Source organism: Triturus cristatus, chromosome 5_1 (assembly GCF_964204655.1).
Source record: "Triturus cristatus chromosome 5_1, aTriCri1.1, whole genome shotgun sequence".
NCBI classification, from domain to species: domain Eukaryota; kingdom Metazoa; phylum Chordata; class Amphibia; order Caudata; family Salamandridae; genus Triturus; species Triturus cristatus.
The window spans coordinates 504,309,312-504,335,380 of NC_140587.1; positions in this window are offsets into that span (position 1 = coordinate 504,309,312).

The following is a 26,069-nucleotide window of genomic DNA, read 5'->3' on the forward strand; positions in this document are numbered from 1 at the left end:
AGTGTAAATAAAGATTTATATGAAAAAATCGTAGTGATAAAGAGACTGAAAATTCATGGTGGGCGATAAACAAGTATGTGTGTGTGGAATAAGAACTCAAGTGGTCATCAAAGGATGGGATACTACGAGATTAAAAATGGGGAAAGAAGAAAAATATGGAAAAATAATCCTGAGTGGTGAAATGATCTCTAAAAATCGCCATAATATAGTGGCTGAGGGGCTAAAGGTAGCTTAAACATCAGTACGGAGTATATGTATATGTGATTGAATCTCATGGTAAAATGTGAATGGGTATATGTATGTTGGTGGAATCCCTGGTCAGAGCTGTTCTGCCCTTTCTGATGGTTACAGCGTTCACTAGTCATGCAGTGCCATCCTGATAACAGATAATACATCTGTGTAGTAAACAGTTTTATCATAGATAACAAACGTAGTCTATTTTGTCATTAATTCCCTTGTCAATCAAGGTGTCGAGACGTTTGATCCAATAGGTCTCTCTTTGTAAAAGACTTCGGGTGAGATCTGTATCTGGATGTTGTACCACCCTTTCCAGCACAGAGAACTTGAGTTGGGCGATGCTGTGCTTCTCGTCGTTCCAATGTGTGGCTAGACTGCTGTTTTTATTCAGTGTCCTAATTGTGCTTTTATGCTCTGATATACGCACTTTAATTTTGTGTTCGGTTTTACCAACGTATAGTTTTCCACATGGACACTTGATGTAATAAATGAGTTTACTTGAGTTACAGTCAGAGTTGTGATAAAGTTTAGTAGATTCTCCTGATAGTGGGTGATGTAATATATTACCGACTATGACATTGTTACATTGGACGCAGTTTTGACATTTGCTCATTCCTTTGTAGTTTATGTTACCTTGTCTGGTCGGGGTATTGATGATTTCCTTAATATTTTTAGATCGTTTAAAGGCGAACATAGGTGGATCTTTGAAAATGTTGTTAAAATCCGGCTCATTCTGTAACATTTCCCATCTTTTTGTGATGATCTTTTTCAATTTCCCGGATACTGTAGAGTACTTAGAAACAAATACTTGTCGGGATGTCTGTTTGTGTGGTTGAAATTGTAGTAAACTTTCTCTGTTGTATTTGGAGGCACGTTGTTTCGCTAGTTCTACCACTTCAACAGGATACCCCCTTTTAAGGTACAACTTTACACACCCACTCACATCTCTATTCAGTCACTTTGCTGGTGGTGGTGATACCTGGTCAATGTCCATCACAGAAACCACTATAAACCCTGAATGTCCATTATTATCGTTTTTTGGCAATATGACGCTCTAGCATCATTGTGAAGTTGATTTATTGTTGTTTATTTCATAGAAATTGAGCCCCTGAGGAAGAGCCTAACGGCTCGAAATGCATTGGGCAATCATAACAAATGTATTGAAATCACAATTTCTATAATTTCTTCAATTTGAATCTACAAAATGAACACTTTGGACATCCAATGAATAAAATTGAGATGAACCTGTAACAAAGTATCGCCTTATTCTTCAATGCAAAGCAACAAAGTGAAATTCAAATTTTTAACAAGAAAAGAAATTCATGTATATATGTTGAATATTCATAAAGGTATTTGATACCTGAGAGCAACAGTGCGTAGAGGTAGGGTCCTACAGACCCTGAAATTGGTGAGTATACTTGGCATTCTTGACTGTTGCATGCCTCCTCTACAGCACGCTTATCTTATGAACTTGAAATAAGAAATGCGTTGATCTTTCTGAACTATACAGTGAGTGCCTCTCCCACCAATATTGTTGCTTTTCTATCCTGCCAAAAACCAAGAACTTGTAAGTATCTATGTGATCTACCTTATCTGTACCCCACCTCCAGATGTGTGGGACCCTCCCTTTCCCAAATGCTATTGTTGTTGTTTTAGCCACATTCACTATTAGAACATCTACCTCATTGTAGTTAACTGATTCAGGAGCCCTTTTTAAAGTAGTTTTTATTGGAGTGGGAATAGTAAATTTCACCCCTTTAGGGTCCAACATCTTCCCCAAAATGGTTTACAATGGAGTGGGAATAGTACATTTAAACCCTTTTGTGTCCAACACCTTCCCCAAAAGTAATTTTTGTATTTTTTTTGATCGGAAAAGAAAACAAGTCATGCTTTTTACACTTACATGTATCTTGTTTTTCATAGGTAATTTAATTTATATGTTTATATTTTATTTTAACATATACAATTTTTTCAACTATAAATTGCTTTTCCTTATTATAGTGGTACAACATTTATTACACTTGTTCTGTAAGTTAAGACATGCAATGTATTTAAACAGTTTTAACATTTTTACATTTGTAAACATTTTTACAAAAATAATACATAATTAGTTTTAACATATACATTTGTTACACATACACATCTGTATTGTTAAATCTTTAATGTATTTTTTGCATATAATAAAAATTACCATAATATATTGTTATTTTTATAGTACTATTTAAATTATGCTTTACATTTTGTTAATACAGTTTTACATATTTTTTATACATTCTTATACCATTGTTAAATACTTTTTCAACATTTTTGAATAATTTTTAGTTACAGTTCCATTGATTTCTATAACAGGATAGTATTTTCTTAATTTCTATTTAGTGGCCATTTTTTTACCACTACCTGTTTTCTGTAGTCTATTACCTTCATTTTGAAAGGAATTTCATGGGAGTGAGTTGCAGTTACCTGCTGCTGTTCAACAGACAGGTTATACCTTTTTCTTTAGGGTTTTAGGGGTTGAGAGGTTGAGGGGGTGGGTAGATGTAGTTAGTGTGGAATATAGTCTTAGCCTTGTTTTTGAGTGATGTTTTGTTGTGGTTTGTGTTAAGATGTTTTGTATTGTGATGCATTAGGATTAGTTATAGTTGTATTGTAGTATTATGGTTTTTTAGATATAATAATAGTACTTCTTTTGTTTGTATAATTCTAAACTTATATTTATGTTGTATTTGGGAATTGCGTTTTGTGGGGGGGGTATGTTATGCTTTCTTACAGTTTTACAGATTGGAGGGAATTGTATGGGCCTGTTTTAAATGTTTTTTTCTAAAGAAAGTTATTTTGGCTTAATATAAACCTATAGCACTTTTTTAATATGCTTTTCATTTTTGGGGTTCCTGAAACAGTTCTTAATTTTTATTCTTCGGGTTTTTTATGGTTTTTAATGACTGTGGATTACTTTGGTGGATTGACTTTGGACTTTTTCATTCTGCATTTTTTTGGGTTCTTTAGAAGTTCTGATTTACTTTTTATGTTGATTGGACTTTATGAAGAGGAATATGGGCGAATATCTATTGCTACACAACTGTAAGTATGATATTTCTATTTATTTTTGGGTGGGACATTTTATATTTTATTATGTATATGTATTTTGCTCTAATTGCACTGTAAACCTTTTATTTTCAATGTGTGTAATTAAACTGCTTTTATGTGTTTATTTCTAATATTGTGCTTTGTCCTTCTTTGTGTGTAAATCTTTAACTGTTATTAAAATTCTTTATTTTTATTTTATCAGTCTTCTTTTCAATGTATTTACTATATTTCTTTGACTAATTTAGAATAGTAAATTCTTTAATATTTATTTAAAAATGTTTATGTCATGGTGGTGTTTTATTTTGTTGCGCTTTACTGGTTAGTATGTAGGTAAGTGGGTTATTTATAATAGGGATTTTGCTATTACTTTTAAGTAGCCTACTCTCTTGTTATTCACAAATATTCTCCCTTTACATTGCAGCATGTTCTACATCTTACAGGTTTGTTTAGTTATTTTAGGTTCGATTTGATTTACTGGATGCTTTATCCTTAGTTTTGGAGGGCTTCTATGAATTTATAGAGGGTTGGTTGAGTTTTGCCCAGCATGACTTGGAAGGCGTTATGCCATCCTCCCACTGCAATGTTGATGTTGCCTTGTTGAGCCACGGGGCTGTTGTAAAAATTCCACCATGGTATTCTGAATTTGGGTTGGTGTCTTTTTCCAGGGCGGTGCAGTTTACCCACCCAAGTGTCTTCAAAATTGTCCATATGGGTATTTCTTTTTTGCTCATTTGGTGATAAAATATAGTTTATCTAAGCATGTTGTAGTGGTCAGTTACTTCTTTACAGGGGCATATGTCATTGCAATTAATCTTGCAATTTCAAATGCAAACTGGCTGTTTGCTGCATATTCTGCATTTAGTGCACACTTTTGGGGATGCCTCAAAATGCTTTGGTTATAGTGGTAATAGAAGCCTTGTACGGCAGAGTGCAGGTATGGGTTAAGTATTGTTTGTATAGTTGCCTCTTCAAAGCCTATTATGATTTTATGTGGGGGGTTTATTTTGATGCAGTTGAACAGTTTGTAGTAAGTAGTACTTGGTTTGCTAAGCAGCAGTGTATAAATGAGAGGCATTTTAGAGTTTTGATATTCACCTACTATGGTGTATATCTGTGTGAATAGTCTAGACAAATTTTGAATGTTCCGTCTATCAGCCATGTTTCACATTGGGGTCTTCTTAACAAATTATTTCCAGTGGCAAATATAATTATTCTTTTGTCATTATTGTGGTTGATGTGTAGGAGGAAGGGTTCATTGTTATGTGTAATGCTTTAGTGTTCAGAAATGTCAATGTCTTGGCATCTTCTAGGAGCAGCTTGAAGATGAGGTAAGACAAACAGGGAATTCTATGCACTTCAAAGCCACTGTCAAGAAGCTTTGATCACCTTCCAAGAATCAGGCCACCAGGGCATAAAAGAATGACCCCAGACACAACAACTCATTAGTACATGTCTGGACCTGTGGATACTCTGGTAGAAAGAAGGACTGTTGTGCTTCTACTCTGCTTTACTGCTACTCTAAAGGAATTGCTGCCCTGTTGTGCTGACCTGCTGCCGTCCTGCCTGGAGAAAAAGAACGAGACCTGCAACTTCATCTAGTCTGCTGGCCTCCTGATCTGAGTTTCAGTGACATAAAAGGCTTCTCAAACAGCTCCTGGACCCAGCTGCGGTGAGTTCCTGACCCTAAATTGGTGCCTCTCAGATCTTGAGCCCTTGGTGTGGCTAAAGAGCTCTTTAAATCGAGCTTTTGGGTTCTTCACAACCAAGAACGAGCCTATTAGCAAGTGAACTGTTCCGCTCACACCGAAAATCAGCGCAGGCAGCCTATCTTTTCACACAGCAAACATCGATCACCAACAGAGGACTGCCAATGCGAATCTCCAGACTGCCTGTCTGGGAAGCCTGGCCTGCTCTTTGCGTCACGCCAACTACCGCCTGCAATGCACTCCTTGCTCCCTGCAGCCCGGTCCAACGTGAACGGGACTCATGGCACAAAAATTGAGAAGGTAAAAATTCAGCTGGAAAAATCTGGGACTGTATCTGACCAGTGCTCCATCACAGTCAGCCTAAACATTTGACTATGACCGGGTTCAGCGTGACCAGATAGCCGCAGTTGGCGCATTCTGCTTTTAGGTGCTATATTGCAATTTATTCTTTAAAAATGTATAACTACAGTTCTACTTTTTGGCCTTGTTTTATTTATTAAATAAGCTCTTTTTTTCTAATCTGGAGTGGGATCTTTTGTGTGGTGTTATCACTTTTCTACTGTTTGAAGTGTTGCACAAACACATTACACATTGCTTCTAAGTTAAGGCTGACTGCTCTGTGCCAAGCTACCATGGGGTTCAGCTGAAGTTAATAAGGGGGTTTGCTTGGGCCTTACCCTGTCTAGGTTTGTGGTTGCTGCTTGACCAGGGCTCACACCCAAGTAAACCAGTAACACAATTTCTAGCATTTCTGCTCTTGGACTAATCAAAGTTCATAACAAGAGTCCTGCTGTTGATGCCTTTCCTTAATTTTCACTCAGCTGCTGCCATGAAATTATTTTATTAGCTACTTTTTCAAGATATGGGTTTCAAGTGGCAAAGGAACAGTGCTCTAGAAGGTCTTACAAACTAATGTAATGTTGACATAAATCATAATATATAAAGTCTGTTAGGGTTTTTAAAATGAGCACATCTAAAGGGCATTGCTTGACATTTACAAAATAATAAAACAATGATCCTGAAAACAAGTAGGCAGATCATCCTCCCTGTGGATAAAATAACTATGCCTTATGTAGATTCTTAGTGTAAACCTTTCAGGCATACAATGCAGTGCATAGTTTGCCAATTCACGCGGTGGGCACCGGCACTCCTTTTTAGGAAACTGGATTTGTTTTGTCTCACCAGACTTAGATCCAGACCAAGAAAATGAACACTAGAAAGGGGAATAGGAAAGCTAACAAAACTGTGACAAAAAGAAAAAGCAGGGAGAAACAAATATTGCACCTGAGGACTGCCTTTAATACAGTACCACAGGCATGAACAAATGCTGTTGATCACATTAAAGCCTGCCCTTTCAGCTTTGCCAGTTCTGGGAAGAAGTAGCAAAAACATTATTCCTTTCTATATAGAATGCATATAGAAGATATAGAAATTAAGTTGGCGAACACTGTGAAGTCTTGTAATTTTCAGATGTAAAAATGCCCCCTGTACCTTCCAATGGAAGTAGTTCATGGAAGGTGGATTGATACTCCAGAACAGCCATAGCCTGCAGTGAGTAATACTCAGGTGCCGATTACGATCCGGTAAAAACCGGGTACGAACCGTCGGTCGGAACGTTTTCTCCGTCCGACTCGTACCCGGTTGTAAAACTTTACAAACATGGAATTACGATTCGCACGGAAACACCATTTCCGTACGAATCGTAAAAAACACCGACCGACGGAAATATACATACAAATGTGATCCGGGAATGCTGCGACGTGAAGTCGGGACGCTTTCAGGCAGCGTTTCACGACCCAGGAAGTACGATTCGAACCGACAGCAGTCCGGACGGCAATATTTTCACGGCACCCAAAAAGTGCCGGAAAAGCGAAGTACGGTGCGAAACGGCCAGAGTAGGTGGCCCGGTACGCGCCGTACCCCCCCCCCAGCCCCCGTATGTACACGCCGACCCCCCCAGCCCCCGTACGTTCGAGTCGTACCCCCCCGTGTATGTACACCCGTGTACGTGTCGTACCCCCCGTGTATGTACACCCATGTACGTGTCGAACCCCCCCGTGTATGTACACCCGTGTACGTTCGAGTCGTACCCCCACCCGTGTATGTACGGTGCGTATGTATGGTGCGTACCCCCAGCGCTACACGCTGGGGGTACGCACCGTACACACATGGGTGGGGGTACGACTCGAACGTACACGGGTGTACATACACGGGGGGTTCGACACGTACACGGCTGTACATACACGGGGGTTCGACACGTACACAGGTGTACATACATGGGGGAACGACACGTACACGGGTGTACATACACGGGGGGTTCGACACGTACACGGGTGTACATACACGGGGGGTACGACACGTACACGGGTGTACATACACGGGGGTACGACACGTACAGGGGTGTACATACACGGGTGGGGGACGACTCGAACGTACACGGGTGTACATACACGGGTGGATGTACGACTCGAACGTACACGGGTGTACATACACGGGTGGGAGTACGACTCGAACGTACACGGTTGTACATACACGGGGGTTCGACACGTACACAGGTGTACATACACGGGGGGTACGACTCGAACGTACGGGGGCTGGGGGGGGTCGGCGCGTACATACGGGGGCCGGGAGGGGGGGATTCGCCTCGTACATAGGAGGTCTGGGGGGAGTGTTGGGCGCGTATGCGGGCACATGTCTCCATGGTTGCTATGGGAGTTCGGTGCAGACGGTGTTTTTTCCATACGGTTGTAACATCGGACGCACGGGATGGATCGTAATTCCGCGGTCGGACTTCACTTTTCACATTTGTACGTTAAATCGTCCGGGGATGTGTCGGACACATTTTCCGACCCGAGGACGTGTGGGGAATAATTCCCAATGCGATTCGTATGGACTTTTTCCCATGCGAATCGTAATTGGCAGTTTGTACGGCACTTGTACGATTCGTATGGTAAAAAGACCGGATACGAGTCGTACGGGGAAGTTTTTTTACCGGATCGTAATCGGCACCTCAGTTGGGAAGAGCAAAACACCCTATATGTATATTTCAAGCAATTGGTAACAACACATCTAGCAAGAAGATGTACTGATAAGCCAGACCTAAAAAGAACATGAAAAAATGAGATAGAGACAAAGGTGTATACGGGTGAAAGTAAGTAGCATGAGGTGGAATCAAGTCTATCAGCCTGGGAATTCAGAAATTCAAGCATTCAGCTTCATCACCAAAAGATACTAAGAAATAATTTGTGCTCCTGCACTTATGCTTTTCATACATTATTCACTGACCCAATGCAAATAGAACTGTGGGCATGACAGTTAGTTACACTCACACAAATGCAGATGGAAAAAGCTACCAACAAACAATATATCCTGCATGAAAGAAAAAATGAAACTTACTTTTGTTTTATTTATCTTTAAATTAAATCTCCAATCACAGCTCCTTATCTGGCTAATCACTTTAATCAAAGGATGGTACCATATACCGAGTTACATGGCACACTGTTGCATCAGTCGTGAGATCAGAAAGAAAAAAAGCGATGCAATGGGTGCTGCAAACTCAGCAACCAGGCCCATACATGACAAAGTGTAGGAAAAAAACAGGAGAAATCGATTTCTCCATTTATTGTATTTGGAGATGTTTGAACAGGTAGAAAGCTAAAATAACATACTTTTTTGCTTAAAATTGGGCCTCTCATCAAAAACAGGAGCGTTGCTGCGCACCCAACCTATTCACTTGACAGTAGGGAATTGGTCTCATACACCCATGGACCAGTGATGGTGGAACACTGCTTTAAACAAACATAAATAAAAGTTTCCTGTTTGGAAAAATATCATGGAGAGCTGGCAGTGGTCACCTGTAGCATTTCCTTCTCCCCCAAAGGGGAAGGAGTCTTAAGAGGACCACTTACCTTTTGCAAATCAGTTTCAACCTCATTTGAAGAGTCTGTAAATGGTCAATGATTTTCAAATGTAGATGTGGTTGTAAACCATTGAAACATCATACCAAGTCACAGTTTAGAAGGAGCAGTCCAATTACTGTCTTTCCGAATCCCCATTCAGTATGGGTTGCAAAACCCATTTTATGAGTTAGAATTTCTTTTTGTGGTTTCAAACCTGATTTTCCAATTCACAGCTTTACGACTAGGATTTTGTCTCAGTGAAACTTAAGTTTGTCTTAAGTTTAACTTAAGACCAAAACTTAAGTTTCACTGAGACAAAATCCTAACTTTAGCACTCCTAAATGCCTTCTGTGAATACCAAAAGTCGTAAAGTTAGGATTTTGTCTCAGATTACTTTTGTGAATCGGGCCCATTGTGTTTAAATTTAAGAAATGCAGCTAAAGACCTACCGACCTTGTTTAGGTAGAAGTTTTTTTTGGGGTACTTTTTTAAACTGGTCAGTTAAATAAGATCTCTTACTGATAATGGAATTGTATTCATATTTGAGTCATTTAATCTCTGTCACTATCAAGGGGTCTTTAGAATGTGTATAAAGAGATGTCTTTTCGTTAATTGGCTTATCAAGAGAGGCCAAAGAGGCTTTGATATCCTTATTTCTTTTAGCCATCTAATACAGAAATCCATTTCAAAGCGTCCCACAAGACTACGGGGGAGGAAGCTGATCCAGAGTTTTACTTCAAAATTGGCGGATTTCCTTACTGAGCCATATTGTGACATCCTCAGAGTCAAGTAATTCAGTTTTCTATCCCCACACGCACACTCGGGGTGCACGGGGAAGAACTCAAAAGATACAGCGATTGCAGCATGATCAGACAACAGAATAGGTTCTATTGTGTAATAAAAATATCCTGTGTTAAACCAGCACCAAGCAGAATGTACTCAATCCTGGAGAAGGAATTGGAAGAACAGAAAAAAGTAAGTCACTTCCTTTGGGATTCAGTAAATGCCAAACATCCATTAAATTATGCGTTGGACATGGTCTGAGTATTGCATTATGACACCTTGGGGTTTATAATGGGATGCTGAATTCCTATCAAGAACAATATCCATGGGAAGATTAAAGTCACCTCCTACAAACATATTTGTCAATTGAGGTAAAGCAGTGAGCTTAGAGTTGATATTGTGCCAAATTTAGGAATCGGCACTGTTAGGAGCATAGATATTAACAGCATAAAGCTCACCATCACTATGGGAAAACCTAGCTATAGCCCACTTTCCATCATTGTCCTGTTCCGCCAAGATAATCAAAAGACCTGATTGTTTTGTAATGAGTGTGATAACACCATTTTTTTAACTAGCCGAGGAACAAGCCAAATCAAAAATGGGACCAGAACGCAGGAAGAGGGCATGTTTGTGACCAAGTTTAGATTCCTGTAGAAAAAATATGTCCCCCTTGAGTCCAATGCAGTAATCTAATATTTTTTTACATTTCAGTAAGTGGTTTAATTCTTTACCATTGAGAGAGACAATCTTCAGGTCAGGCACTTTGAAAGGCAATGTAGTGCCCAAACATTAACTGGGTCATTGTTGCCCACAACAAGGGGCCATATAAACGGAAAAACTGCAATGAAAACATACCACCCCCATGGTGTAAGGGGAAACGAATAGGGGAAATAAAGAGAAAAGTTAGTAGACGACAAATGCACACAAAACAATTTAAATACAAACAAACACCTACAAGACATCTCTGAAAGCAGAGATGACAAATCCCTAAAGTCGAAGTACAATCCAAAGAGGCTGTGGGAGCAGCCGCATACGGGCGAAAATAGAGCAAACCACCGCACCAAAAGTTTCTAATAAAGCAAATTGATAAAAACAGGCACATCGATAAGTAGGGGTATGATATAAAGTTACAGTGATCAAACAATAACGACCAGTCACCATAAAACAGAAACATATCGAATGGAATGGATTTTCAAACTACACAGAAGCAATCAAGTTAATAAAACAAATATAGATAAGGTTATACGAACATAAACCAGTAGCAAGCAAGGGAGAACTACATGAATACAGTGATCAAAAAATCCATTATCTATCGCAGAAGAGATAAATAATCATCTATATCATACCATAGAAAGAGGAAAGAGAGAAGAATACGAGGAAGATGCCTAAATATTTCCCTCCTCCACCTTCACCCTGTAAAATGCATTACAAAAACAGACTAAACATGATGACCAGATTTAGGCTAAACCTCTTGAACCACAACCTGTCAGTCCCAGCTGGATTTGTAGGCGATGTTAGGACAAAAGGGTGTTGCGGCTGCGATCTAAGATCTCCGCAAGATACCCTTCATTTCGTCCTACTCTGCCCCTTTTATGCATTCCCAAGGTCCCGGTTCTTAAAAACTGTCCTAAGACAAGCCAAAATCAGACAGGCCAAAGTGGCCCTTCTATTTCTTAAACTGTCCACTGACCCTTTTGTTTTATTTAGCACTGTGCACTTTCTGCGACTGGCAGTCAAATTAAGAATCACTAGAGGAGAGGTCCAATGAAGTAGGTAGTGGACAATTGTGTAGGACCTATTGGCCGCTCGCAGACCCACTCTGTATTATCCAATGTATGAAAGTCGCACACAAAGGTTTACAGTAATTGATTGTCCCGTTTTTATTCTATTGACCTGTATGTATAAACGGGGTTTTATTTTTATTGATTTTATATGTAATGCGTATAATTGTTTCTAACTTTTTTAACGGTTGTATGATTGTTTTATGATGTGCATCTTTTATGGATACTTTTATATCCGAATAAAGATTATTGATGATGATGGTGGTATCATGTAGATAAATCAAAAAAATGTTAAATTGATAACTGCAAAAGCAATGATCACAGAAATGAAGGATAAATCAATTCAGCTCAGCAAATATCAAGATGGAGAGTAATTTGAAGATCCACATCACCACTCTCATTCATTTGAGATTCATTGGTATTCACCAAAAAAGTAACAAGTTCTGCAGGTTCATCAAAGATTTGCGGTTTAACCCTGTAGATAATCCTGCACCGAGAGGGGCACACAAAAGAAAAAGGGATGTTCCTTTCAGTCAACCTATTTCATAGTTACAGAAAGCTTTTGTTCCTTACCACTGTGTCTCTAGTAAAGACTTGGGAAATGGAAATCTTAGTTTAATGCCAAGAGACTCCTCTGGATTTCCTCACTTGTGCAAGTATAGTCTCTGCATGCTGAAGACGTAGAGGTTTAAAAACAACTGCACGAGGGGTTGTGGAATGCTTATGCTAAAAAGGGGGTATACGATAGGCATGTTCTATTTCAAATTCTCTATGGAATGATATTTGAAGGGTAGTCAGGACACAGGACTCCAAAACCTCAACCATAGATGCAGCTTTCTCCTCCATTCCCTCGGGGGGGCCAAAAATCCTAAGAGTGCCACACCCGTAATGATCATCCATGTCGATGACATCTCTTTTGAGAGAGGATACACCCTTAATGACTTTTTGAAGGCATTTCTATGGGCCGTTGAGAGATCCTCTACATTGCTTATTCTGCCTTCAGCATGATTAAGCCTGGTGTTTAAGTCTCTCATGCCTTTCCTGATAGCTGCCACCTCCACTTGAAGGAGATCCATATTAGTTTTAGTGCTTTGTGCAATGTTATGCACATTGTTTACTTTAGATAGCATGACTTCTATTGCTGCAGAATCTTCATGTTTGCCCAAGATAGGGGAGTCAGGAAATGGTTTGTTCTTGTTTAGCGCGTTTCAATTTCCCCTTAGTGTTTTTGTCCCTAGACTCTTTGGAGTCCGCCATGGCATAAGAAGAAGCGAGGGAGGGGAAGATGGGGTGAAAACCGTAGCACAGCTCCAGAGCAGCAGACACAATGGCTGTGAGTCAAAATCTGATTTGGCCATGAACCAAAGTAACATTTCCCTACTTTTAACAAGCACTCAGAAAATATATATGGCATTTATTGAAACAGTTTGTATAAGGATCAGAAGAGCACTCCCAAAAGGCATATGGTAATTATATTGAGATGTAGGAGGCATCTAGAAAGGACATTGAAATAACATCAGGCAAGAGAAGCATATAAAATGTTGTAGAGTTCAGGTAGTCATTGCCATAAAAAGAAAGTACACTGTAGCTCAAACAATAGGTCTGTAGGAACTTACTACGAAGTCCATAAAAGGAAAAAAGAACTCCATGCTATGCAGAATAATTTCGAGTATAGCATGATAAGAGAGGCTGTGGGGTGAATCCAGGCAACCCACGACTCACCCGTTCCAAAAACTATCAACAAACTGCTCCTGTGATTACTCTGATTCAGTATCGATAATGTGGCAGCTGATGAAAGGAAACGTTTGGGAGGTGCCATCTTTAAATCACCTAATCACAATGCATCGGATATGCGAACATCATGAAATGGTGCTCCCTGGGTCCCTAGCACCATGAAACTCACTCAACAGGATCCTCATTGGTTCCCCCATCGGACAATACCATCAAAGTGCTTGCATCGCAGACTTAAAGGCTCCGACATGGTGGTGGCTCCACGGAGCTCACAGGAGCACCGCCATCCAGCATTGCTCACGCCATGCTCCCCCTATTGGCTAGATCATTGTTGATTATACAAATTATATCAGACCATGTATGTGTGTGGGGGGTATATATATATATATATATATATATATATATATATATATATATATATATATATATATATATATATATATATATATATATATATATTACCTACTGACAGCTTCCAGTAGGTAGTTATAGTTAGGACCTTTTTAGGAAGCATTTTTTTACTTTAACTTTGGTGTCGTTTGACCAATCTGCATGACATTTTCCCCAAAAAGTACTACTGTGGGTACTATTGTTATGGAAAGTTTGGGGGTGATCCGTGCAGTGAGGACCAAGAATTTGGGGTGTGAAAGAAGGTTGTGTTTGTAATGTTAATTCCCATAGGAAATTTTAGCCACACCTACAGCCCGAACCGCTGAACTAACTTACACCAAATTTTGCCGGGAGGTAGATGTCAGTTCAAGGAAGTGCCTTTTGCTTATTTGGTATAAATCCAATCAGTAGTTGCTGAGAAATGTAAGTTTAAAATGATAGCGATATGTCTGGTCGTGGATATTTTGCTGTGGTTTCGGGATGATTTGCTAATGCATGCGCCATCAGAAATGCTCTGATTGTCTGGACGCAATCTGAATAGAAAGTTGCAGCTGCCATTTTATCTATCAGGAACAGTTCCTGGGGCTGAAAATCTGTGTGAAAGCTCACATAAGGGGTCAGTGTGGAGATACTCTGACCCCATGGTTGAAAATTGAGGTGTTAGGGACACAAGTTATGTGTCCAAAATAGTTTTTTTTATCGCTCAAGACATTCACAACACAATAATGACATGGTCAGTGACATCACTGTGATATCTCAAATGACATCACTGATGACATCATCCGCAGAATCTCTCACACACACCACAAAATAACCTTTCATACACCCACTCCAACTTCTACACTAGCATTCTCAAAGCATTGACACACCCATACCAGTACTTACACACCTACTCACTGATTCATAGGTCTACACACAGATCCACTCAATTACCCATACAGCCACTCATACACAAACTCACTCACTAATACAGCCACTGATATATCTATCCATTCAGCCACTTACACACAGTCAGTCAATCATAAAGATACTCACACACCTACTCACTCACCTATAGAGTAAATCACACAGCCATTTGCTCACCTATACAGTTATACACACACCCACTCATGTTTTCATACAGATACTAACACATACTCACTCACCTATACAGTCACTGACACAAGCACACTCATTCATACGGCCACTCTCGCAATCACTCAATCATGCATACAGTCACTCATATACTCCAACACTCACCTATCCTGCCTTTCACATATGCAGTTACTCACCCATAAATCACTGACACATCCATTTACTCACCGACACAGCCATACACACACTCACTCACCCATATAGCCCCTTACACACACTCACTAACCCATAGAGCCGCTAACTCACCCACGCACTCATCCATACAGGCAGTTACACACCCCATCACCCACCCACCCAAACATTAAGACACCTAAACACATACTCAGACAACCAATCACTCACCCATACAGAAACTCACGCACCCACTCACACACCTATACAACCACTTAGACACCAAAAGACAGGCAGATACAGACATTCACACAAGTCACTCACCCATACATTCACTGAGACACTTAATTATTCACTTATACAGTCACTCACATATGCACTGAATCATTCAATGAGGCACACATACACAAACTGATTCACCAATACACCTTGGTATGTATATTTCACACTCATACACTTTAAAAAAAACACTCAGTGGATGTTGTCATCAGTGATGTCATTTCAGATGTCATCAGTGATGTCACTGACCATGTCATGAGTGATGTAATATGTGAGGTAACAGCAGTGCATTGTGGGGGCACGAGTTATAGTTACATCAGGCAACTACAACTGCTGAATTTTCTCTGTTTTTTTGTGTGTGAAATCTGAGCGTAACATAACGTCCCTGTAACCTTTGGCCTTTTCTGTGAAAAAAATAACATATATATATATTCACTGAAAAAACCATAGGTTTCAGGGATGTTATAGTTAGTTGGACATTTCACTCCTATAAAACCATAGAAATTCCCCTGTTATAGTTAGTTGAGCTAACCATAACTCGCGCCCCTGCAATGCACTTCTGATGACGTCACATATTACATCATTCATGACATGGTCAGTGACATTACTGATGACATCACTGATGACATCTCTGATGACATCACTGATGACATCATCCAGTGAATGTGTGTTTCTATAAAATGTAAATATGTTTCATATATATATGCCAAGGTGTATTGAAGAATGAATGGGTGTATAAGTCAGCATGGATGATTAAGTAGGTGTGTTACTGACTGTATAAGTGAGTGATTCATTGTGTCTTGCTTAATGCATGTGTTAGCGACTGATACAGACACGCACACAGTTTAGGTTGTCAGTTGGTGTGCAAGCAGTTCGGTTAGCAACTAAATGAGTATCTATATGAGCTATTGATTGCTTGTCTGAGTACCTGTGTGGGTGCCTGAGTGTCTATGTGGGTGGGTGGGGGGTGTGACTTTGTGCATAGATGTGTGAGTGGACAATTCACTGGGTATATGTGTTCAAGTCTGTATCTGTGAAGGTCTGTATGGCTGGGTGAGTGTGTGTATGAGAGTCTTTGTGAGTGAATGGATGTCTCAGTGGTACATGTGTGAGTAACTCCATATGTGAAAGGCAGTATATAGGAGTGTTGGACTGAATAAATGACTATATGTGAGAGTGAGTGATTGCGAGAGTGCCTCTATGGATCAGTGTGTGCTTGTATTAGTTATTGTATTAGAGTGTAAGTATGTGTTAGTATATGTTTCAATAAGTGACTTGGTATGTGTATAACTGTACAGGTGAGTAAATGAAAGTGTGATTGATTATTTCCATTACTGACTAGGTGTGTGAATAACTATGAATGAGAGGCGGTGTGTGAGTGTCTGTATAGATATGTGACTGGATATGATAATGCTGTAATGATGGCTGACTGTATGTCAGGGTGAGTGTATGGGTGAATGAATGGATGTGTGTGAAGACCTACAAATTAGTGAGTGGATATGTATCAACTGGTATTTGTGTGTGCATGGTTTCGAAAATTATAGTCTGTATTTTCGAGTGGATGTATCAAGTGTTATATTAGGGTCTGATGAGGTTCATCAGATTTTGACGTGGATGATGTCATCAGTGATTTCATCAGTGATGTCATTTGAGATGTCATCAGTGATGTTATCAGTGATGTCACTGACCATGTCATGAATGATGTAATATGTGACGTTATCAGCAGTGCATTGCGGGGGCGCGAGTTATAGTTAGCTCAACTAACTATAACAGGGGAATTTCTATGCTTTTCTATGAGTGAAATGTCCAACTAACTATAACATCCCTGAAACCTATGGTTTTTTCAGTGAATTTCAAAGGTTTTTTAAATGCTAATTTCTAACTATAACGTGCCTGAAACCTATGTTTTTTTCAGTGAATTTCAAAGGGTTTTTAAATGCTAATTTCTAACTATAACGTGCCTGAAACCTATGGTTTTTTCAGTGAATTTCTAAGGTTTTTTAAATGCTAATTTCTAACTATAACGTGCTTGAAACCTATGGTTTTTTCAGTGAATTTCAAAGATTTTTTAAATGCTAATTTCTAATTATAATGTTCATTAAACCTATCTTTTTTTCTGTGTTTTTTAATTATCATACCATTCTCAACTTGGTGAAAACTGCAAATCTCACCACTCTTCCATCGATACCTTATGCCAACAAAATCATCACAAATGAGAGCCACAACTAACGCTAATGAAATGCAAAGTAAGTATTCCGGTGCAAAAAAAACACGAAAACACCACTTCCCCATATTTTCAATGACCAGCCAATGCGATCCAAAAAGCAGGGGATAAGCCGAGTTAGCAGTAACAAATTAACATCAACCTTTAACTGGTGTAAGGAGGTCGACTATCTACTCCGTGAATTGGACCCAACTCACAGCCACATCTAAAGACCAACACGTGATAGAGCTACTAATCATGCAGCTCCAACACCAACAAGGCCACAACAGCCAGCGCCACCACCATCAGAACCTCCCCCCGCACCACCCCCCCATACTACCACCGAGGCAGCGAAAAACAGGACAACGGACCTTCCCAAAACGCAATGCCCCTCAGCCACACAATAGCTGAATGTTGGGAGATGTGGCAACCAACTATATATGAAGGAGGCAAGTCACCCATTAATAATAAAGCACACAATGCAAAGTGTAACGCTGATGTGCTGCACCGACCTCGCTATGCAAAGCACAAACCTCTCCATGTGACATATCTGGGATTCGTGGAGTGTTGATGGGCACGTGGAGTGGCCACTGCTGCACACTCCGTTGGCACCAGGTAATTATTTGCTCATGGATGCGCAGGGGCGACAGTGTCTCTCTCTCTCTCTCTCTCTCTCTCTCTCTCTCTCTCTCTCTCTCTCTCCGTCTCTCTTCCTTTTATCTCTCTAACTCTCTCTTCCTTCTCCCTTTCTCACTCCCTTTCTTTCCTTCCCTCTCTTTTTCTCTCTGGCTTTTTTTCCTTCTCTGTTTCTCTGTGTCTCTCTCCTTTGATATTCGCATAACAAACGTCCTTATTTTGTGCTTTATTTTCCAGGCTCTGTCGTCGACATCCATGGTCCCCACAGGAGTGTTCCGCCTTGTTGTTTTGTATTATTTTTGATAAATTTTGTTTATTAGTTTATCGTATATATATATATATATATATATATATATATATATATATTCACTTAAAAAACCATAGGTTTCACACATGTTATAGTTAGCTGGACATTTCACTCGTAAAAAACCAATGAAATTCCCCCGTTATAGTTAGTGCAGGCAACTATAACTCACGCGACCGCAATCCTCTGCTGATGACGTCAGATATTACATCACTGATGACATATGTGTCTTTATGAAAAATAAATATTTGTAATATATGTATAGCTAAAGATTAATGGAAGAAGACATGGGTAAATAAGTGTCTAAATACAGTGATGTAATATCTGACGTCATCAGCAGAGGATTGCGGTCGCGTGAGTTAACGGGGGAATTTCATTGGTTTTTTACGAGTGAAATCTCCAGCTAACTATAACATGTGTGAAACCTATGGTTTTTTAAGTGAATTTGCAAGGTTTTTTAAATGCTAATTCGTAACTATAACGTGTGTGAAACCTATAGTTTTTTCAGTGAATATATAAACATATAAATATAATCTGCATATCTATATAAATATAAATTCATGCAAACATATACATATATGCATACATATGCATGGTATGTACATGAAAGTTTGAAAAACTCTAATACAAGCAAAGCTAAAAAGCCACCTAATTACAAACAGAATTGCTTTAACTTAAACGAGGGTGAGACCTATTGCATTTTCAATGCTTGTTTACATTGATTCCATCAAGAAGGCATTCAGATGTGTCCCACATTTTCCATAAATTCTGAATGGTAGCACTCTAGTTGCTCATTAGATCACTGTAGTAAAGCTACTGCTCACCAGGGAAGTCTGCTGCTGGTATTGAAAGTGCATGTTTCAGTCTGCATGTCAGAATTCTTTAATGAAATAGAAGAGGATTTGAGAAGTCCCTCAAAATGTGCCCTAATTTTTCTTTCTGCAGCACTAATCATACATTCTATGGCAAAATGAACCCTCTCATTTTGTTCCTTTTTAAAATAAATGTTTTAAATGTTACCACTTTATTCCAATCAAGATGGCTTCAGGTGTGCCATACCTTTGTCATAAGTAAGACTGTTAGCGCTCTAGTTGTTCTTTGGAACACTCTGGGAAGCTGCAGTAGAACACAAAGGAATCAACTGATAGTCTCTGCCCTTGTTGGATGTACATGTTTTACTGAGAATGTCAGACTTCATTCTCACATGACTGAGAAAGATAATGTGAATTTACAGAAAATATGCTCTCAGTTTAGCTTATAGATCACCTTCCAAACCTCTGTGGGAAAAGCATGTGAAAATAGTTTTCTCTCAAACATGATTCATGATATCCCAGCAGAAGGCTTTTTCACATGGTAAAATCACCTTAGAACATACTACAATTCCTAAAATGAGTATGGTACCATCAACAAATGATTTATAATGTAACTAAAGTCTTAAAACGTTCTATTAACTGCAATGCTTTTTAATGAGGTGCTATCATGTATATTGGTCCCAAGATGGCTGCCAACACTTCTTGGATGAAGTGCTGACAGCCAATCAGATCTCACAATGAGATGTGTGGTTAGGCTCCGCCCAGATATGTATATGATTTTACTATTGATTTTCTCAGGAACTACTGAACGGATTTACACCATATTTGCAAAAGGCACATGCCTGACCTGAGGACTACCTCTTTGCCAAATTTCAAGTAATTCTGTTCAGCCGTTCTGGCTGTAGCTGTGTCTGAAGGTCCTATGGAAAAATGCATGGGGAAAACGCGTTTTGGGACCCCCCCTTTTTTCTCATCCCCCGCTTGACGAATCACCCCGAGACTTTCAGGGTAGGAGCTGAACGGAGCGCTCCATTAGTTTTGAAAATTTCGCGAGGATTCGTCATCCGGCGCCAAAGTTATTCAAAATAGAATTTTCAGATTTCCTATGGAAACTAGGTTGTAACTATAACTATCTACTGGCGACCGCCAGTAGATAATATATATATGTTAATAAAAAAATAAAGTTTGAAAATAGTTTATCGTTTACATATATATGTTTATTAAAAAAATAAAGTTAGGAAAAATATTAATACCGTTTTTGGTTGTTTTCTTAACTGCTGCGTGACTCTTTCTTGTTCCAATCCAATCCAATCCAAAACAGCTTTATTCGACAGAAGTCATAAAAGCGATACAAAACAGGTACAGGTACATAGTACACAAATAAATTAACAAAGAGACAATATAAAATTTATACTATTTAAAATATTTACAGATTTTTAAAAATGCATATAATACAAAGAAAATCATTGTGGGTAACATCCAAGGCCGCTAACACTTTGCTAGCTAATACTCTTGATTCTTATAACCCATGCCCACCCCAGGAATTTAGCAACGGCCACAACAATTACCGGGTCAGTGCAGGTACGAAGGAGTCTTACTGCTTCAACACTCCGTCTGGTACCCAATAGTTTACAAACAGGTCTCAACCATACACGCCTCGGGGCCGCATAGGCAGGGCAAACAAAAAACATGTGTGCTAGAGTTTCCACCTGGGAATTGCAGAAAAAACACGAGTTGCTACTCATGGACTCCCACCGGGCTGTAAAAGAGTTTAAGGGCAACGCTCCCACCCGCATCTGGAAAAATAGTTTCCTATCTTGCACTTTGGTAACAAGATCCCAGAAATGTTCTAACCTTGGTGCAGTTTTGATGCTCAAGAATTCATCAGTTAGCGAAAGGGATTTAGTTTCGTGAAATACCTTAGCATTTCTTGTTCTTATTACTGTTATTTGATGGAGTCCACCATGGTGTTAAATTTTGGGGCACTTATCGCAGGAATACTGGTGATGTCTGCAGTTTGCACCAACTTCTGAATAGTGTGTTAGATTTATCTCAACTTTACTTCCATTAAAGTGCTGATAATGAAATGCAGACTAGCTGTTCCCGTGCAAAAAGACACGAGGTGCACCTTTGCGATTTATTCTAAATACTAAAATCCTGTATTGAATTGCACTGAGGTAGTGGCTGCACTTATAGTGTACACACAAAATCAATTAAGAAATCTCACTGTATTTATATTGATTGGGAATAGTGCGTCAGGTGCTGGATCCTGACGAGATACACTGCCCAGTTCGTATATTGTTCTGCACACGAAAAAAATCACATCACAACTTTCACACCAACTGCAATGCAAAACAAATTCCGGCGATAAGCCACGTTAGCACCGGGGATTTTACACCTGCTTTCTGCTGTAGCAGGACGACTAACTACACCATGATAGGGAACACAGCCAAGAGCCACACCAGAACACCCACATGTGCCATAGAGTCAATGAGCATGATACAGGGATACCCATGAGGGCCACAAGACTCATCGAAACAAATCCAGGACCGCCAACGCCCCCCAAACCCGCATCTGAGCAAGTGTGTCCCTGTGGTCATTGTGATAGCATGATAGGCACGAGCCCTGCAACATCACAGTGTGCTGTCACCTCAGCGTTGGCAGTGAGCCTGGACATGTAGCTACGCATGCATCCTCCTACATGCACAACCAGCATGTGCTGGTCCGGGGTACACAGGTCAGCGCAGGGGTGTGCCTACCCGGCAAGTGGAACGGGGTGTCTCGGACATGTCCGTGTACAGGAAGTGCGGTAAGTATGTCTCTGTGTTCTGGTGTGGCCTGCCACAAGGGCTGCAGCAGTCGATGTTGTAAAGTGGCATGCACCACCTCCAAACGGCACTGTGATGGTGTAGTTGGAATATAGCAGGACATGCGCGAATAGCCATTACAATGGTGTGCTGTACGAGTGCACGAGATACAACAGCACACCGTACAAAAGTGTGGGGGCTCGTGGGTGGGAGGAACAGCTGTTTGGCAATGTAACACACAGTGAACTCGCCCATGTGCCACGTGCTGGGCATCTCATCCATGATGACCACGGTCGCAGATATCCCACAACACCAACGACTGGCCTTTGTATACATCCTGTATGAATGCAGCGTGGTTTTCACTTCTATGCTTGTTCAGTGGTGTGACTTGTTGGTGTGTTTAATTTTGGCCATTGTTTGTCTATACTTGTGCTGTACTTAATTTTGCATGTGTGTCATTCTGCCCATCCCCCCAGTCCCCCCACTCCCTGCTTCTTCCTCTTCCTGGTGCTGTTGTGTCTATATTTTTTTTGCTCCACACATAAATACATGTAAAGAACAAATTAGAATACTTCATTGATTCTTTTAGGTTTCAAAACTTCTCTCTATTGGTTTCTTTTTACTTTTCCATATAAACAGTTTTTTTAATATTCAACAACACATAGAAGTCAGAAGTGCAATGTATTCTATCAACAAACTTTCTAGAACATTCTAGAACATGTGCCGGTTAACGATATTTTTTTGCAACATTTTCTCAAACATTTAACGGCACGTGCAGGTTAAAAGTTCACGATTGTTTTAAGTTCGAACAGTGCTTTCCAAATGCAAGTAGCAGGTGTGGTTGAGTTGAGCAAATGTTATCCTATCATATGTACTCCACATTGAAACTGCTTTTTCTTAACCAATCACAAAGATGCTTTTCCACAAAACGAATATGCACCCTACTTTTAAAAAAGAATGCTTTTCATCTCCCAATCACGTATCGTTTTGTATGGCAAAAAAAAGTAGTTCCCCATCTTTAAACATATCTCTTATTCTACCAAGGAACTGCATGAGCTACAGACATCTTTCCATACCTTCCAGCCATACCTTCAAAATGCTCGTGTGGATCGTAGGACATAGCTATATTTTCTGGTGCAAGAGGTATGCAGAACACAGACGTATTGACTTAGACCTAGGTTTACAAAATGTGGACATTAAATGGTTTGCATAGAGAGGATTGAAGTGGCACCAATTGCTACCTTTGGTTAAAACCTCTTTGCATCTTCCACACCCTGACCTCATGATTGTGCATTGTGGTGGAAATGACCTAGGCGCATTGACTGGGGTAGGTTTGGAAATGCTTATGAAGGACACCTTTGGACACCTCAGCTCAGCACCATGTGACTCTGGGCAATAGCTCACTTAATAGCTCACATAATTTCCACGCCGGCCTCGAAGGCCTTCAGACCTACAAGGGTGACTAGTTTGTGCTTTACAAGCACCATATTGATTTGATACGTGCACATTTACCTTTGCACTCCCTGTATAACACCATACACAAGTTACAATGTTTGAAACAAAAGTTCCTCTGAGTAGGTATAACTACATGCTGACACTACTTGACAGATGTGGCACAGCGGCCAGAGCACATGACTTCACAGCATATGACACACAGTTTGGACTCACACTTTCATCCCGAGTCCGGCAGCACCTCAGCTTAGCACCATGAGACTCTAGACAATACCTCACATATTTAACGTACTCCAGGACTTTCAGACCAGTAGGAGTCTGTAGTTCGTCCTAGTAGGTTATCAACACATACTGACACTAAATCCACAGGTGTGCTGCAACAGCCAGGGCACATGACTTCACACCATAAGAAACACAGTTTAGGCTCACACATTTATCCCCGACTCCAGCAACAGCTCACCTTAGCAGCATCAAACTCTACGCAATACCTCACTTCATTTCCGTACCCAGCACTTTCAGACCGGTAGGTATGAGTAGTTCCCTTCGCACCCCCTCTATAGCACACCCTAAACACCCCACAGAGGTTACAGTGCCCCTACCCTCCTCTTTCCTACTTTTTTCGCCTTTTTTTCACCTTACTCGCTTCAACAGAATCACAAAATGGTGGCCAGCACTTCCTAGTTGCAACCGCTTGCAGCGCTCCCAACCAATAAGCAGCAAGCTCGTGCTCGTAATGCCTCAGCCAATCAGATGGCAGAATTCCCAAATATCGATATCTGTAAATTTCAATATTTCTCAAAAACTACTGAACGGATTTACACCAAATAAACAAAAGCGTGCTTTCTAGACCACGGCCGTTCTCCCTGCCAACTTCCGATCACCCGTTCGACCTGTAGCCTTGTCTAAAGTTTCCTATGAGAATTAACATGGAAAAAACATGTTTTGGGACCCCCCTTTTTTCTCAGCCCCACCCTTGACGAATCACCCCCAAACTTCGCACGTAGGAGCTGATATGAACAAAGAATTAGTTTGGAAAATTTCATAAAGATTCATCAAACGGTGCCAAAGTTATAAGCACAACAAAAAATATTCTTCCTATGGAAACTTGGTCCTAAATATAACTACCTACTGGCGACTGCCAGTTGGTAATATATATAGATATATATATATATATTTCTTCAAAGTTTCCCCCAGACTGAGACCGCACTCCAACAGCAGGTACCTGTGGGTGTTCTGGTGTAGCGGCAGTCCCAGCCGCATGAGACGACGCACCACCGCAAAAACAGCGGACTTGCAGAAGTGAACCAATCACGTTCTGATATGCACAGCAGGTTATCATTGCCGGCATGCAACGTTCAATCTTAAAACCCAATGGAGGGTGATTAATTGTGTCCTGAATGGCGTGTCAGCAGTCAAACCCACTGGAGGGTAATTATTGACAGGCCAAAGACCACAGATCCCGGCGTACATTGAGAAAAGGAATGATCCAATTGCATGGCGCACCGGAAGCCAAGAAATCTTTTAAATACGCAGGGGATGGTGGTAAGGTGATTAAATGGACTGCTGATGCGGGCCTCTGAAGAGAAGCTGAACGCTTCGAAACGCGTCAGGCCGAGGCAGTACCAGGGGATTGGAAGCAGCATGCTGTTAAATAAAAGGTCGTACCTACCTGCTGTTGGAGTGCGGTCTCAGTCCGGGGGAAACTTTGAAGAAATTCGTAGCGGCAGTCCCAGCCGCATGAGACGACGCACCACCGCAAAAACAGCGGACTTGCAGAAGTGAACCAATCACGTTCTGATATGCACAGCAGGTTATCATTGCCGGCATGCAACGTTCAATCTTAAAACCCAATGGAGGGTGATTAATTGTGTCCTGAATGGCGTGTCAGCAGTCAAACCCACTGGAGGGTAATTATTGACAGACCAAAGACCACAGATCCCGGCGTACATTGAGAAAAGGAATGATCCAATTGCATGGCGCACCGGAAGCCAAGAAATCTTTTAAATACGCAGGGGATGGTGGTAAGGTGATTAAATGGACTGCTGATGCGGGCCTCTGAAGAGAAGCTGAACGCTTCGAAACGCGTCAGGCCGAGGGCAGTACCAGGGGATTGGAAGCTGCATGCTGTTAAATAAAAGGTTGTACCTACCTGCTGTTGGAGTGCGGTCTCAGTCCGGGGGAAACTTTGAAGAAATTCGTAGCGGCAGTCCCAGCAGCATGAGACGACGCACCACCGCAAAAACAGCGGACTTGCAGAAGTGAACCAATCACGTTCTGATATGCACAGCAGGTTATCATTGCCGGCATGCAACGTTCAATCTTAAAACCCAATGGAGTGTGATTAATTGTGTCCTGAATGGCGTGTCAGCAGTCAAACCCACTGGAGGGTAATTATTGACAGACCAAAGACCACAGATCCCGGCGTACATTGAGAAAAGGAATGATCCAATTGCATGGCGCACCGGAAGCCAAGAAATCTTTTAAATACGCAGGGGATGGTGGTAAGGTGATTAAATGGCCTGCTGATGCGGGCCTCTGAAGAGAAGCTGAACGCTTCGAAACGCGTCAGGCCGAGGGCAGTACCAGGGGATTGGAAGCTGCATGCTGTTAAATAAAAGGTTGTACCTACCTGCTGTTGGAGTGCGGTCTCAGTCCGGGGGAAACTTTGAAGAAATATATATATATATATATATATATATATGTATAGATTTTTTTTTTTT